Consider the following 18,606-nt stretch of genomic DNA (forward strand, 5'->3'; position numbering starts at 1 on the left):
AAAGTTTTTTATGAAAGAAACTTATGATTTTTTAATACTTTCGAAATGGCGGATGTCGATGATAATTCCCATTCCCGAACAAAGAACCGAAGAAATCGCTTCACCGCGGAGCTTGATTTGTTGGTGGCGGAAGAATCGAGCGCACAGAACCCCTACGCAGCCCGGAATCCTAGGGAATGTTGGGAAAAGATCGCCGAAAATCTTACTGCTACTAAGGTGAATTTTGACTAGCTTTTATACCCGCTGGGTTCCTGTACCAAGCTTATTCTATTTTTGTTCTAATGCAGAAATTTAAGATACCGTTGACTGATCGTGCCTGCCAGGTTCGAGTGGAAAAACTGATAGAAGCATTCGTCAAACAAGATCTTCGAAATCTCGTTCGAACTGGCACGGAGGAAATATATGGCCGTATTGAAGCAGCGCTACTTTCTTTATCGGAGAGTAAACGGGACGCACTCGCTCTGACTGTGCAGAAAAAGCAGCAGTAAACAGCTGATGCTCTGAAGCGTAACGCCGAAACAGCCATCATTCAAAAGGCTGGAGAATCGACGTTCACTAAAAAGAAGCGCGTGGATGATCTCGCGGACTATCGTCTCCCATCTTCCAGCGCTTCAGGAGCTACTGAGGGCTCTGACGACGACAAATGGGTAGATTCAGCTGCCGAAGAGGAAGCAGCTATGCAAAAACCGGATTATGATCCTGCGACATTTGAACGTGAAAAGGCTGCCCGTCGACAACGACAGAAGCGCACGCGACCAGCAGCAGTCAAACCAACAAAAACGTCAGCCCAAATGGAAACTGTCAAAGCTATTGCAGAAGGCGACAAAATGAAATGCAACATCAAAGAAAAGGAGTTAAAGTGTCATGTTAACTGATTCACTTATATGACTAACCGCTCTTGTTTCTTGTTAACTTTTCTATAAGTCATTAAGGTTTGTTACTTTTACTTTATATCTGATTTCCTATCCCTTTCCATCCTTATTTCTCTGTGTATATAATCAACTTGTACTGAGCGTACAAGTCAGTCTGGTGATGAATTGCATTAAACTACGGAAATTCCAAATGTTATACGAGTAACATTTCATGGCGCTCCTGGGTGGATACCTTTAAACTAGCCGACTTCTTAATAAGTTCTTTTCCATGCTCGTACGGATGTTTTCGGATAGCAACGAATTTTGTGACTCTGTGGCTGATTATTTTCTCGGACTTACCGCTACCACAAGTAAGTGTACTGACCTTTGTCTTTTCTACCGGTAAAAGCGAAACTGGCTACAAACGGCAAATCTGCCAAGCAAAAAAGTAATCCGAGCAAAAACGCAACGGATAAGAAGCAGCCTACATTGCACAGGCGAAATAGTGATAGTGAATTAACTTCACCAACGCAAATCGGACACACATTACGAAGCCGTGGTCCAGCAGACGATTCTTGGGAGTTACCTCCTTATCGCGCAAAAAAAGCAGCAAAAATGTCTACTACAGACGAGAAAACAAAAGAAATGTCCGAAGGTTTTCAGAAACTCAGCATGGTGTTAACAGAGGCACCGGCGAGTGGGCCCCTGTTGAACGTTGACAAATTCGACCCCGTGAAACACAGCGCCACCGAATGGCTGAAAGAATTTGAGGAAGCATGCAGTCTTTCGAACTGGATCGAAGCCACACGTATAGCACGATTTGCATTTTATCTTGCTACCGGCGCAGCCAAGCAGTGGTATGAGCTGACAAAAATTAATCACACCACTTGGACAATACTGAAGAAAGCGTTTCTGGCAGAATTCGTCCCTGAAGACGAAAAGTGGCGCATTTTTGAGAAATTAACAAAGCGAAAGTTTAAGCCTTAAAGCGGGACACTTGTCGTATATTACTACGATATCATCCATTTTTGTCAAAAATATGACAATACAATGGACAACAAGGTCAAAATGCATTACTTACTGCAGGGATTAGACTCGCACTTACGCAATCATATGGCACTGTTAGGCCTGCAGACACCAGAAGAATTTCTTGAAAAATTTAAGAAATTTAATTTTGATCATACAGCAGAGAGCGGAACCGCTTCAAATCTTGCTGTGTTAACAGTGGCCGCTTCAGAGCCCGAAGCACCGGCAACCAGCTCGACACCGGCTCCTGCTCCGGCACCTGCTGCCGGAGCATCAGTTCGGCAATTTACCATTCGCTGACGTTATGAACATTAATCACGCTGAAATTAATTATAACTCTGCTTCACCCATTATATGCAATGTGAAACTTGACGAATACAAAACTTCTGCTGTTATTGATTCTGGCGCTGCTGTTAGCATTATTGATTACAGTTTACTTGCTCATCTGAAAAATAAAAATATTTCGGTTTACACTGGACCTCCTTTGCGTGGTATTACAACGCAATTATTGCAACCTGTAGGCACGGTTCACGCCGAAATTGAAGTAGCCGGCCAGTCACAGACGATACCATTAATAATTATCGAAAATTATGAAAAGAAATTACTACTCGGTAACAACTACTTAGTGACAGACTTAGTTATTAATTACTAAACTCGGTCAGTACATTCATTTCAACATAGCGGTACCACACCATTTACCAGTCACAAACAAACCCGGTTAGTTGCACAGAGCAAAGTGCACATTCCAAGCGGACATACAGCGCTTATACCGTGTGAAATCGCTAACGCTAACATTTCACACGGAATACCGGTAAACCAAATCGATTTTCTGATTACACCGTCGCATCGCTTGCGTTTTCATAAATAATTGTACGTATCACATTCGCTTACCCGTACGAATGGCAGCGCATGTTTCGTCTCGGTAGCTAATTTCGGCAACCGCAGCCAAGTGATCCCGAAAGGGTACACTATCGGCTCAGCTGAACCTGTCGTCGTTGAAACAATTGACACCCAGTACAGTAGTTGTAATGAAGAACTGGAGAATTCACTTGCGCAAATCCAGTTCGGTAGCGGAGTTACTGCTACGCAGCAGTTACAAATCAAAAATATTCTCCGCAAATACCCAGACTGCTTTACCACAAAAGAACATCCGATTGGCACAATAGCGTCAGCCGAACACCGTATCAATACCGGCGATAACATGCCCATTTCCCGCGCACCTTACCGCCGTTCCTGGGCGGAACGTATACTGATCAAAAACGAGGTGCAACAGATGCTTGAAAAGGGAATCATATCCCAATCTCCGAGCCCTTGGAGCTTCCCGATTGTACTGGTCACAAAAAAAAGACGGTACAATACGATTCTGCGTTGACTTTCGCTCGCTTAACGCGATTACCAAGCGGGATGTCTATCCTATTCCAAGGCTTGACGACGCACTAGACCGCCTTAGCGGAAGCCTTTACTTCTCTTCCATTGACATGCTTAGTGGCTATTGGCAAATCCCGGTACACTCGACTGACTGCGAAAAAACAGCGTTCATCACTCCTGATGGATTATATCAATTCAATAAAATGCCGTTTGGATTGTCCAACGCTGGTGCGACTTTCCAGCGAACAATGGACAGAATTCTCTCGGAATTCCGTTGTGATTTTTGTATTGTGTACATAGACGATGTACTAATTTTTTCAAAAAGTTTTACTGATCATTTGCACCACTTAAATTTAGTATTTGCCAAATTGTCCGCAGCCGGCGTGGTCATTAAGCCATCAAAGTGTCTGTTCGCGACCGACGAGGTCACTTATTTGGGACACATTATCTCAGCCGCTGGTATACAACCAGACTCGGCTAAATTAACGGCTGTGCAACTGTACGAAGCACCGACAAATGTAACTGACGTAAAATCCTTTCTCGGGCTATGCTCGTATTTTCGAAGATTTGTGAAAAATTTCGCACAAATAGCTGAACCCTTACTCAGCTAACTAAAAAGTCAAATCAGTTCATATGGAGCGATGCACAATGGGACGCTTTTAATAAATTGAAATTTTCATTAATAAACGCTCCATTACTGGCAGATTACGATCACACGGCAGTGATCGAAGTCCACACAGATGCCTGTGGGTATGGCCTTGGTGCTTGCCTGATCACAAAGGCCGATGGTGTCGAACGCGTAATAGCTTATGCGAGCCGAACTTTACTGCCTGCTGAAACTCTGTACACCACGACCGAACTTGAATGTCTTGCTGTGGTTTTTGCAATAAACAAATTTCGACCATATCTACACGGTCGGTATTTTAAGGTAGTAACTGATCATTGCGGCCTCTGCTGGCTCATGACAAAGCGCGAATTAACAAGCAGACTATCCCGTTGGAGTTTACTGCTACAGCAATACAACTTTGACATTGTATATCGAAGCGGGCTGAAACATCAAAACGCTGATGCGCTTTCACGCCATCCGGTCGAACGCGCCGACTGTGACTCACATGATGAAATTGAAAATGTGCTAGTTTATACTATTACGAACTTCTGCATTACCGATCAGCAGCAATCTGATAAGCACTCTCAACGAGTGATCGAGCTGATCAAGCGTGGCGACAGCGCTAAAAGCAAAAATTACCGCTACGAAAATAATGTACTCTATCGTAAAACGATTGAGGACGGCGGTGAGAAACTACTGGTTGTCGTACCAGATGGTTTACGCATGGCTATACTTCAAGCCTGCCACGATGCGCCCACTGCCGGCCATCTCGGATTCTGGAAAACGTGGCACCGCGTACACACGCGCTACTGGTGGCCGCGCATGCTGCGACATGTACGCCGGTACGTACAAGGTTGCGTACCCTGTCAGACACGAAAGTTACCGCAACAAAAACCGAGTGGCATCATACAAGCTGCTCCCGTAGGAACACCATTCGCAATGGTTGGCGTGGACGTGTTTGGTCCACTACCAAAGTCATCCAAAGGGAATCAGTACATTGTAGTCGCTACAGATTACTTGTCCAAATGGGTTGAAACTAAAGCGATATCCGCTCAGACCGCACTGACGGTCGCGTCATTTCTCATGATTCAGGTATTTCTACGGCACGGGGCCCCACAAACCCTTGTCTCCGACCAAGGAGGACCACTCTTATCTGCTGTGACACAAGAAATACAAAGTACTTGCAACGATGCTTACGTTTTACACTAATGAAAAGCAGAAAAACTGGGATGATTGTCTTCCTTACATTACTGCAGCCTACAACACGGCTAAACAATCATCTACGGGATATTCCCCATTCTACGTGTTGCACGGACGCGAGTGCAGATCACCAGTTGACGTGGCAATGGCTGCACTACCAGCCGCAGATATTGCGAACATGAAAGAGTACACACAATCCATCGTGCAAAATATTACTGATATACAAGAACTTGCCCGGCAGAATATTCTTCAAGCACAGAATGGATATTTACTATCAGCAAAAAACAAGCGGACAGCCCGAGAATTCAAAATCGGCGAACTAGTCCTTTTGTGCACACCGGTGACACCGGTTGGTTTATCACTAAAGCTTGTCTATCATTTCCACGGTCCATACCGAATACTTAGCAGACCAAATAAACTGAATTATACCATTGAGTCTGTAACAAAGAAAAACCGAGGCAAAAATACGCTCACAGTCCATGTGAAGCGACTCAAACTTTTTACAGAACCGTTTACGGAAAAGGACCTCGAAACAGATAGTGATGGTACATGGAATGTCGCCGTCGACGAGCGGATGTGGAGGAAGAAGCCGTCCAACGGCCTGCAGCAACACCGGAAATACTTCCTGCCAGCCCTCAACACGAACCTGATGAGAGCGAAGAGACTCCACGTACCGCATACAATCTACGTTCCCGGAAACCGCGATCCTCCTAACGGGAAATGCCGGGACGGCATTGTTTTAACAAAGAGACTGTCATGTTAGCTGATTCACTTATATGACTAACCGCTCTTGTTTCTTGTTAACTTTTCTATAAGTCATTAAGGTTTGTTACTTTTACTTTATATCTGATTTCCTATCCCTTTCCATCCTTATTTTCTCTGTGTATATAATCAACTTGTACTGAGCGTACAAGTCAGTCTGGTGTTGAATTGCATTAAACTACGGAAATTCCAAATGTTATACGAGTAACATTTCAAAAGCAGGCGCGAGAATTTGAAGAAAGGAAGATGGAGCAAGAAAAACAGCTAAGAGAGAAAGCAATGGAACAAGAAAAGGAGCTTCGAAGTGCAGAAGATCAGCGAAAGTACACAATTCGCATGCGCGAACTAGATTTGCAAGAACGGGAGATCGCCTGCAGAGAGCGTGAAAATGCTTTGAAAGAGAAAATGAGTTATAACTAGATATGTTGATTTGAACTCCAAGTTGTAATAAAATAAGCACAGCAGCACACGACTTTATTCATCGAACGTTACCAAATACTCTTCCAGACTAGGTGGCTCCAGATCAAAATACCGGCTAGCCTGATTGTGGTGTAGACAATTATGACAGTTGATTAGTATGACAGCCATACGATATAATTTGTTGATGGGATTAATGTACATCCGCATCTGTTTTTTAGAATCAAGAAACGCAAATTTAGAAACAACCTCTTTAAAGCCCCACTCGACAGGCTCCCTTACCCGAGACATAGCTTTATTTAATGCTTTTTTTCGACGATCATTCAGTACTTCTACTTTTGAGAATGGCTTCTTCACAAGTTCTCCTCTTCCGTATCCGGAGTCACCATAAAGACAGAATCTGTCAGGACCAGCAAACGTCGTAAATTTTTGCTGCAGCGCGTCCAGAACCTTGCTGGAGGTTAGGACGGTGCTGTCATGCATGGAGCCTCGGTGTCCGCCGTACAAACTGCCGATCATCCCATTTGGCAGTAACACAGCTTGCCACTTGGACCAATGGTGACGCTTGTGTCCACTAAAACACTGGCGCTGATAGTGTTTAGGGCGGCTGATTGGACGTGCAGTCCCGTCGATGAAGCCAAAACATCCGCGTAAAACACCACCTTTTGCGGCTATGGCGCCAGCAAACATAATGAAATCCTCCACGGTAAGCCAGGTCTGATTCCATTCTTCCACAAGCCATCTAAATGTCTTGTCGATGTGGTTTAGCACCCACATAAAAATTTGGCATAAACTGCTTTCGGAACGTCCAAAAAACATACGCAGATCAATCCACCGTGAAGGGTACACAAAACGACGCAGCAAAATGCACAGAGCTTCTACCCCGGACACACGGTCACGGGTTGTTGTGATGACGACATCAGGGATCAAGAGGCGCTTTCGGAGATCTTCGATCTGGGGCATGGTAAAGCGAAAATACCGCCAGCTTTCTCGTTCAGTAAAAACTCTGGGATCAAAAGCGAAGGGAATCCAGTCATCGCGTAGCTTCCGCTTTTTTAGTATGCATAAGAGCAAAAGAAACCTACGCCTAGAGATCAATTTGCGTTTGTAGAGCAAAAAAAGATAAACGAATTTCATTTTCAAGATTTCCAGAATACGCGCAAAGATTTCCAGAATACAGAAAGATTTCCAGAATACTCGCAACGGGTCAGAAAGCAATCAGAAATTCAGTCACCAGCATATCCTCTGGCATGCGTGTCAATTTTCCACAAACGTGATCAACACAACATTTAAATATCAGAATAACACTTTCTAAAAACGAATCTCAAAAGTGTCAGTTCCAGATTTACAGAGACAAAAACACAAGACAATAATAATTACAAAAATACAAGACAGTTAATGGTGTTGTAAGTGTAATATGCAGCTTGACAGGAATGAAAAGTCAATGGTTTGCATAAGCGTTGTGTTAAGTGAGGCCGTGCAAAATCATGATTACGATTTTTTTACCATAACCGTATGTTATGTGGTAAGAGATGGTTAAGGTATGGCTATGGTGTCTCTGCTGAAAACTTCTATTTATTAACGACACCCTTTACTGCAATTTCGGGAGGTGACCTTATTTCCCAAACAACAAAGGGGAGGTGCGCTTATTACGATGGAAACCACAAATTCGAATAATTACGGCATTCTGTACTACTGTACTATAACATACAATTGTTAGCATGTCGAGCAAACTGTATGTTACAACAAATATTACAGTACAGTATATGAGTGAGCATAAAGTGTACCTGGTTTCCGTCCGCTTAGCTACCCGTAAACCTACGGCTATGACTTTTATATTTTATAGTAACTAACACCACATACTTAAAACGGCACATTCGTCTTTGAACGAAGTGATTCGGAGAAGCTTAGTCACCGCCAATACACCGGCTGTACTTGAACCGCGAGGGACCAGTGACGTCGATGAGCGGCGGCCGGATGGTGTATCACAGCTGCCTTGGAGAAACGGAAGGAGACTTGCCTGGGATGTGACGTGCGTGGACACGTTGGCCCTGTCTAATGTAATCAGCAGCAGTACAAAGGCGGGGGAAGCAGCCAAAAAAGCGGAAGAAGAGAAGCGCCGGAAATATGAGTATTTATTTAACGAGTACGATTTTGTTGCGTTAGCTTTTGAGACTTTTGGTGTCGTTGGCCCAGCATGTTTGAAGTTTCTACGCGAACTGGGCATGAGGATAATGGATGCTGCTGGAGAACGACGCTCTTTCGAGTTTCTGATGCAGCGACTTAGCATTGAAATACAGCGGGGAAATGCGCTGTCTGTAACGTCGACCGTTCCACGTTCGGACGATCTTAATGCTGTTTATTTTGTTTTGTAATGTTACCGAATGTGATGCTTATAACTATGTGTGCCAACTAAACAAATAAAATTTTGGAAACGGCACAGGGTCGCAGGCCTAAATGATTCACGCTTACGCTGTTACCCCGGCGGTTTGTCTTGCGACATGATATTCTCTTTTGTTGCTGTCGGCACTTCCGTCTTAACAGCTCTGAGTAAAGGATCAGCTTGAAGACAGAGTGTTCAAAACTCTGTCCATAATTAATTGTAACTCAGTTATGATTCATTATGCTCTGCCGCCAAGCCGACAGAGTGTTGAACATGAACTATTTCTCCGACCGTTGTCTATCTATCGTTATATCTCTATAGCTAGCTATCTAACTTAACGGAAACGTAGAGGACGATATACCGGCCAGCTCATTTTGAATCATATACTGCTCTCAGTGCTCTGTACAGTATAGTAGCAATGTGAGTGCAAACGGAAAGACCTGGCTACAAGATATACTGTATGCTTAGCGCGGACGGTTTCGTGTGGAAATGATTCCTCTCGGATGGCGGCATAGTTAAGACTTGGGACCATGTCCACACGATGATCTCCGGTAATTATGGCCGGTGACCAGAAACCGTTGACGCATAACCCGAAAATCTATCCTCGGCTTCTGTAAAAGGCATCATCTCCCATCGAGCAACCCGCTGCAACATATTTCTACCACAGCGTCAAAATCTAGTGGCTTCTTGGATGCTTTATTTCTCCACAAGACGATGCCACACATTTCGGGAGCACGAAAAAAAATCCCTCTTCATAATTGCATCGGAACTCTCTTAAATTTCGTTGGATTAAGGCAACTAGGGCCATGAAGTACTAACAATTTTGCTCTGTCGCGAATATTCTAATGAACTCAGTATCTTATGATCTCAATTTCATAATGCCGGAGATAATGTAGCCGGCGATACGGTATGCCGGCGATACTATTAGAGCGGATTGCTGAGTACTATAGAGGCTGACTCTTTGACATCTCCATGTGCCATAATGCCAGCGCGACGTCGAAGCGTCCTTTTTATACGGAACAACGAACTGACACGTTCAAAGTGGGAGAAGAAGTTTTCACGCACCATCACCCGGCACCCCGTTGGAAGCCAGAGACAACTGCGGAGATTTACCCGTGGTACCTGGTCATCAAGTGGGGTCGGGGTGAGAAGACATGTCGCGTGACACGGGGCAGTGTGGTGCGCACCAAAGACATCGTGCAGCGTGGCCAGAACGTGATCGCTGACGTGGACGACCGATTCGAGGGTGGATTGTATGATGCTCAGCTCACAGGTAGAAGTGTTATACATGGGTTCAAGAAAGGATACATGCGGCGTGTGTATGGAGATGCGGAGTGCTTTGGTCAAAAAGTCAGACCCTGGAGCAACCGGTTTCCTACGAGCGGTACCTTCCGTCTAGCTGATGCTGATGGAAGAGCAAGTCCTATCAAGGAAGATGGGTCACGCGAACTAACCCGAGTTGAACATGGTTTAATGTCCAGTGCTGACAGAATGCCAGCAAGGAGGCTATTATTTTGTTCCGTTGCGAATGTTATTTCAAAAGGCTGCTACCGATGATTTTTGCTTTGTACACTTTGGATTCTGGTTCGGCTAGCCAAGCCCGAACCATCTGTCCAGCCTTCCCGTTTTCATATGTAGTTCCTGCTGTGATCCCTGCTTCCTTAAAATTACCTTCAGGTTTGGCAGAAAACGAAGGAGAGTGTTTACCAAGTTGGAAATATTGCTTCGGAAATCTTATATGTGCTACTCGTTATGCCAAGCAAGGGCTTTAACTTTTATACAGTCACAATGAATCTGACATGACTGAAGTAAATATAACTAATAGCAGTAACTAGCACTAACTACTAGCACCAATTTTATATATATCCTGTCAGAGAACCGCTCACTCGAGGCGGTAGACACCTCTCGTGGCTTGCTCTGTCGCCCGCACGCTTATGGCCACGCCATTCGTGCCGCTCATATACGCTGATAACGTCAGCGTATACTTTGTCTACGCTGACCAATCAGCGTTCGCTATGCACTTTGGAGGTGTGGCCTAGCGCTTAACAAGCAGCGTGTATTGAGCAAGGTTTTGCAAAATCAGACGGCTTATTCAGTACGGTTCAGCTCCGCGCGGTCTAATAGCACCGCAACTAACGCATTTTCAGGAACCAGTTTTTGCACAAGGTGGTTGAAACCAGTTTTTCCTGGGGGTCTGTAACTTATAATTTGCGCATATTTGTAGAATGGTATTGAATATAACTGCGGCATCTAATAAAACATTTCATGTGACCATTGCATCACGAAGCAGGGTGGTGGCGCATACAATAATTGACGACTCACCTTAAAAAAGAAGAGACCGTACGTATTTCGCTGATAAGCCGTTTTAAATGTATATACTTCCGTTCTTGAGCGTTTTGGTTAATCAAGCGAGCGTTTTTAAGTTGTAGTGCGTCACGCAAAGAGCTGGGTCCCCGGGGTCCAGGGGCCAAGCCCCTGGCCGGGGTTTGGGGCGGAGCCCCAATAAGCAGGGGGTGCGGGGGGCTGCGCCCCCCGCTGAAGCAATTGAGAAGGTACCACAAAATTCATCAGTACTTACCAGTCCAGGTGGTGTGTTTTGGAGGAACCGTCACACGGGGAACTACCCGGGCATTTTTGACGAACCCGCCGTACTAATGTATGGCGGGGCCGTAAATTTTGACCCGGTCCGGAAATTTTGACCGGCCCAGGTGGCGTGTTTTGGAGGAACCGTCACATGGGGAACCACCCGGGCATTTTTGACGAACCCGCCATACTAATGTATGGAGAGGCCGGAAATTTTGACCGGCCCAGGTGGCGTGTTTTGGAAAAACCGTCACACGGGGAACCACCCGGGCGTTTTTGACAAACCCGCCCTACTAATGTATGGCGGGGCCGTAAATTTTGACCCGGTCTGGAAATTTTGACCGGCCCAGGTGGCGTGTTTTGGAAGAACCGTCACACGGGAACCACCCGGGCATTTTTGACGAACCCGCCGTACTAATGTATGGCGGGGCCGTAAATCTTGACCCGGTCCGGAAATTTTGACCGGCCCAGGTGGCGTGTTTTGGAAGAACCGTCACACGGGGAACCACCCGGGCATTATTGACGAACCCGCCATACTAATGTATGGAGGGGCCGTAGATTTTGACCCGGTCCGGAAATTTTGACTGGCCCAGGTGGCGTGTTTAGGAGGAATCGTCACACGGGGAACCACCCGGGCATTATTGACGAACCCGCCATACTAATGTATGGAGAGGCCGTAAATTTTGACCCGGTCCGGAAATTTTGACCGGCCCAGGTGGCGTGTTTTGGGGGAACCGTCACATGGGGAACCGCCCGGGCATTAATGACGAACCCGCTGTACTAATGTGTGGAGGTGCCGTAAATTTTGACCGGCCCACGTGGATAATTTATAAAAAACCGACACGCGGCGAACCACCGGGGCATCTTTCGCGAACCCGCCATACAAATGTATAGAAGGTCCGTTTTTCTTAAGACTCGGTCCCGAAATTTCGCCCGCCCCGGGTGGATCGTTTTTGAGGAACCGACATTCGGCGAACCACCGGAGCATCTTTCGCAAACCCGCTATACAAATAGATTAAAGGTCCGTTTTTTATGACTCGATCCCGAAATTTCGCCCTCCCCGGGTGGATCGTTTTTGAGGAACCGACAAGCGGCGACCCACCAGGGCAGTTTTTCCGAACCCGAACTATTTTTTTTCGCGGGTTACGTTGCAACCGCTAGCATAACAGCTGAATAAACTAAAGAAATTTTTGCAAAACTGTCCGTACTGGTGGCTTAAGATAGCGCCGGCAGAAATCAGCTCCTTAAAGAGAATTTCGATTGAGCAATACGGCCTTAAACTGCGGCCAATTTATCTAGCGCCCGAAGTGCAACTGGTTACACGGGTCTAAAAAATCTGACCGGATGGGGGCTGATGGCATTGCCGCCACCATGCCATCCAAACCGCTTGGTGCGAAACCTTACGCGGATTCACCGAGCTCGTGATAAAACGAGTCTTCGCATTACGAGATTTCAGGATACCAAAACGTTTTCCAGAACGGTCAACACATCTGGAAAGGCGAAATTTCTCGTTGAAAGAACTGAATTGAGAGGACCAAATTTGGAAAGGTGGGTCACCAAAATCCCGGAAGCAATCCTATCTGCTTACTCTAGACCGCAGGATGTAGATCCTTTTCCAACTGGCAAACGAAGGTAATGTAACCCGGGGAAAGCTTAACTCACAGGTGAGACCCACAGCAGTCCACGAAACAGAAAATTAATGTTTCCTTACCTTTTAAAATCTAGACCTTGACATTTTTTTGCGGAGTAGGTAAGCTTTTGGATGTGTAAGACCTTCTTTAACCTTGAGGCGAATTCACAACTGCCGCACCGGATCTTTGCAACTTAGTGTCCTTAATTACGGTTAAATTAGTGATCCGGGAGGTTACCTTCAAAAAAGTCAGCGAAAGTGAACCATTCGAGCGTAAAATCGCAAAATCCACATCGGGTTAACGCTAAGAATTGCAACGCTTGATACTGGAACTGAAACCTCACTTATCGAAGAAACATTCTGCAGACTAAAAAGCCTGAGGTTCAAAACGCTGAAACATCACACCGAAATTCTGAACGGTGGGCGGGTTGGCTCTATCGTAACCCATTGTTGTACCGTATCATTCACGCTCCAGAAATTTGATCGCCCCCAACTCTTTTATATCCAGCCAAACAAAGCGGGGTTACCGGCCCTGGAATAGGACTGCTTTCATTCCAGGTTAACCTTCGTTCTGTCGCCACTTTGAAACTTGTAACTATCATCTAATAACAACCCAAGCATGTGGCAACAGTATATGCCGATACCTGAAACACCTAACATTGTTAAAAAAAAAGCACAAAAAGACAATACTGATCACCCAATTAACTCCAAACACTTGATTTAATGCAAGTTCCAAGCGGACTGTTCTGACGAAACTACAAGTCCATAATGTCATCACCCACCACAGGGATGGATACGCACCGGCAAACCAAACGGAGTGAAAAAGATGAAGTCTGAAGATTCGAGTGAATTGTTGCATTACTGAGAACTCATAATGCCTGATACGACCATATCCACGGCATCAGCGGCTGCTGCCCTCCAAAACGCCCAACATGGGATTACGAAGTTTGACTTTGATATCATGGACTGGACAAGCTGGAAGGTCAGATACAAGAATTACATCAAGCTAATGGACGTTCCCAGCGTCAAACATCGCGAGTTGCTCAAGACTCGTTGGAGACAAAGGCTTTTCAGATTCTGATCTCCATGTGTCGCCCGCAAGAGCCGCAAGAACTGATGCAGGACGAACTCCTGGCAAAGCTCGACGTGGCATACACCCGTTATACACATAAAACTTAATAACGGAGTGGGCTAACTTCTGGGTGTCCCGCCAGAAAACCGGCCAGTCGCTGGCGGAAGTCGCAAACGCCGTGCGCGACGGCACAATCACGTGTTACTTCCCGGTTACCATCTTGGTGACCTACTCAGTTCCGTGTTCCTGGCGGGGGTGGAATGCGACACTAACCGCCGTTACCTGATGTCTCAGGAGCTGGACTCAAGACGCTCAATACGGCAGGGAAGCTCGAGACGGGGCGACAGGAACCAAGGCGCAACAATAACTTGGTGCACAAGTTCGTGAAGCAGACCACAATCGCCATGCCATACCAGCAATGCCGAAAACTGTTCCTGAAAGATGACCGCTAAACAGTAAACCCGTTTCACGGAATGGCGGATGTGCAGGTTGTGATGGAGGTCACTTTCGCGCGGAATGCCCACATCTGAACACCGTTTTTTGGAAGAGCGGCAAGAAAGGTTACTTGGCAAAGGTCTGCCGTTCGGCCGGTGATACCAAGCCAGCCAACCCGCCATGACGCACCAACGACGTGGAGGAATCCTAAGACGTACTGCACACGTCAACAGGACAGAAAACGAAGTCGTTTAGGATGCTGGTACTGATTGCAGGACACAGTGCCTCGTTGGAGTTCGACACTGGTTCACCTGTGACCATTGTTAGCACGGAGACATGAGCTGCCATCAGATCATCACCGTCGGAGGCTACGCCCATAACCGTGCGCAGCTTCACTGGCCACAGCATTTGACTGCGTGGATCGACGCTGGTGGAAAGGTGGTGCGCGGTCGGACCCGCGAGAAGACTGTGTGCACTGGTTTCCGACCGCGGCTGCAGTACTTTGTTTTTCTGGATCTACAACTGTAGGGACTGGATCCTTTGTTTGTAAGGACTGGATCTACAACCTCGGCATGCACCAGATGTCTCTCGAAACACTTCGAATGTTGCAGGTCAACGCTGTCACTGTGCCGGCGGCATCACCGAAAGTGGCGGCTATACTGGAGCTACGCGCGAATGTATTTCGCGATGAACTCGATTGTTACAAAGACTTTGAGGCGCACTTGTACCTTAACCCGGACGCTCGACCGCGTTTCTGCAAAGCGCAGACAGTCCCGTTTTCCCGGGCGGGAAGCCGTCGAGAAGGAGTTGGAGCGGCTACAGTCCTTAAGCGTCATTAGTCCGGTCGACTAAGACGTATGGGCAGCTCCTATCGTGTCCGTGCTGAAGAAGGTTAGCGGCGAGGTGTGCACATGCGCTGACCTTAGCACCGGTCTCAGTGACGCATTGGACCTTCACCGTTATCCACTGCCGCATCCAGACGAGCTTTTCGCTGCGCAAAACGGCGGCACGCGCTTTTTCAAGATTGACCTAAAAGACGCTTACACGCAGATCCCGATGGATCAAGAGAGCCGCCACCTTGTGGTAATCAATATGCACAAGGGACTTTTTCATTACAATCGCCTGCCTTTCGGGGTCGCATCAGCGCCGTCCATTTTTCAACAGAAGATGGAAATTGTTTTTCAGGAATCTTCAGGTTACGCAGTCTTCTTTGACGACATAATTGTGAAAGGGAAGAACGAAACGGAACACAACCGCAACCTGAATGGTGTTTTAGAACGGCTGGATGCGAACGGGTTTACTGTCAAGATGTCAAAGTGTTAGTTGATGTCGAGTCGGTCAAATACCTGGGCTTCATTATTGGAAAGGACGGTCGTTATATCGAGTCCAGCAAAATAGGAAGCAATAGCCTATTTCAGATTGCACGGTTTATGTTAGTTTCGGCTCCGGTTCCATGTGGAACCTTTGGTTCCGGGTAGTTTTACGTCCGTTCGCGACGTTAGCAGCTGTAACCTAGCGTCGTGCGGTGACGCGTAAAAACTATCTGCCTTAAGCGGATGCTTGCAACGGCTCAGACACATGAGTGAATGACAGGCCAGCGTATGCTGCCCGTGGATCTTTTTTGAGCACTCAGACCGCCGACCGTTAGCAGGGTGGTCACGTCCTCGCGCGCACTCGACTCGATTAATTTTTTCGTTGCTGTACTTGACCAAATTGGAACCGCACAAAGATCTGAAGCAGTTTTCATCCTGCCACCGTACTGCTTATCAGACACCGTGCGATTCTATGTACGGAGCCTTTACCGTATGCAATCTGAAATAGGCTAATTATTGACAAAGTGGCAAGGTTTGTGTAGATCGGATGGCCCAACTAAGTGGACGAGCAGCATCCTCCATACCACAGGCGCAGGTTGGAGATAAGCGTCGTAAACGGCTGCATCCTTGTCGGATTTCGCACCGTCATCCCACCGCCACTGCGCAGCCAGCTACTGCATGTACCTGCATAAACCTACTGCACCTACTGCATGTACCTCATGCAGTACCTGCATGAGACGCATGCAGGAATCGGGCAAAGAATGCAGAAGCACGGGGACACATGTGGTGGCCAAACATCGACAGCAAAATCGAAGAGCTGGCTTCGAACTGTCGCATGTGCTCGATAAACGCGAAGAACCCCCCCCCCCCAAAGTACCACTACAGCAGTGGACGGCCAGCGAGCATTCGTGGAAACGCTTCCACATCGACTTCGCTGGCCCAGTGAATGGGAAAATGTACTTCCTGGTGGTGGACGCCTATTCAAAGTCGTTTGAAGTGATCCACGTGCGCTGCACCACGGTGGAGCAGGTCATCGATGCGCTGTAACACCTGTTCTGTCGATACGGGCTGTGCGAAGACATCTTATCCCACAACGGGTCACAGTTCACCGTCGACAAGTTCAACGAGTTCTGCCAGATCAACGGGATACGACATACTACCACCGCTCCGCACCATCCACAGTCAAGCAGCCGACAGCGGTTTTCTCTACTAAGGCATTGGTTTGACAGGATTTTATTTAAAAATCCTCTTTTGAACGACTGCTGTTTACGTTAGATGGAAAACTTTCCAGTCTGAAAGTGCAAAATATTTATTCTGAACTGCTTTTCCACTACAAACGTCAATCATCCACAAGCCATAAGCCGATATTGCCTTTCAGCAGGCTTTGGGCTGGCTAAGACTCACCCCCGGCTTGAATGGCTAGGCAAGCATTTGGTGTCACATCTGTTTAGCAACAGCCGATTTTGCTGCTGAATAAATGGCAGCGCAGTTGGCCACGTTTCTACAGGCGGATGTCGGATATTGTCACTGGTAATTGTGGCATTTCCCGCGTTACGGATTTCACTGAACGACGAATGTTTTACCTTCCAAACAGCGTGTGCTCACCCGCCTTACGACTAAGTACAAATATTTTTGTGGAGTGGTTATCGGGAACGCATGTGACAGTCATCATTGATTTAATGTTGGCATGATTTGCGCTTTCTGTCACAGCTCAAATTAGAAAGAAGAAAGATCATTGTAACGCAAGGAATAGAGCTTTTTGAAAGCGTAATGAAGTTAACTCAACCGAAGACATATTAGTAGTTTTAGCCCATCACAAACAGACGATTGTCCACTGCCTACCAAAATTTGTGATCAGGTGTAACCTTTCGCTGTATGTTCTTACCAAAATTAGCAGCAAACTTCTTACTTATTCAGACTAGACAACAAATACTCGATGAAAAAGTGCACAAACAACTACCGCAGGCTTGTTCTGAAAGCTGTGCCATGACCGACATACGCAGTATGTTTGATGTGAACTGATTACTGTCATGTTCACAGCATATGCAACAGCTGGAAGCGATTAGACAGACCCAGTAATGCTTACTGCTGTTTTTTTTTACCCAAAGGATTTTTCACAAATAAAAATCTTACACGCTCGCTCGCTTGCTCTAAGGGCGGTTACGACCTTCTATACTAGTTAGTTTTGCAACCAGACTGTAGTAATGAAACTGCGTAACTTAAATGTGCACGAAAACGTAACTGAGCTGCTGGAAAATTATTTACAAGGCCGCACTCAAGCAGTGATCGTAAACGGAAAGATTTCTTCAATGAAGAGTGTGACTAGCGGTGTTCCTCAGGGATCGATGGTTAGCCCGCCGATGTTCCTCTGCATCATGAATGATATTGAGGGGTTACCAAGTGACTGTGAAGTATTTGTTTTCGCGACGATGTATGTGTCCTTACAAAGGTACAATCAGTACACGGCGAACAAAGTTTTCAGTCGGCCTTAGATATTGTTTCGAAATATGCCGCAGATCATCGTTTGAAATTTAATCCCAAAAAGTCAGCTCATATCCGTTTTTCGAAAAAGCGCGCCAAATTGCAAAGTGATATGTACTTCATAAACGGAGAAGGCATACCAATCGCTGAAGAGACGAAATACCTAGGCATCTATCTCGACCGCCAACTAACCTGGAAGTGTCATAGTGAAAACCTAGCCGGCCGTATTAAGAAACGTACCCGTTACCTGAAGGCACTGTTTCCCTACCAGAACACTGCTGCGCGCAGAAGGCTGTACGATGGGCTGGTAAAACCAATCGCTGATTACGGCAGCACTGTTGCTTTCTGCCAACAGAAGCTGTTAGTTGACCTTCTGGAAGATTGCCAATATCGATTTCTCAAAACGATTCGCTCAGCACCTTGCAGTTTTGAATACCCTGAGACGCTACGGCTAACAGGTTATAAATCACTGTTACAC

The sequence above is a fragment of the Paramacrobiotus metropolitanus genome, unplaced genomic scaffold (assembly GCF_019649055.1).
Source record: "Paramacrobiotus metropolitanus isolate TYO unplaced genomic scaffold, Prichtersi_v1.0 Parri_scaffold0000173, whole genome shotgun sequence".
NCBI classification, from domain to species: Eukaryota; Metazoa; Tardigrada; class Eutardigrada; order Parachela; family Macrobiotidae; genus Paramacrobiotus; species Paramacrobiotus metropolitanus.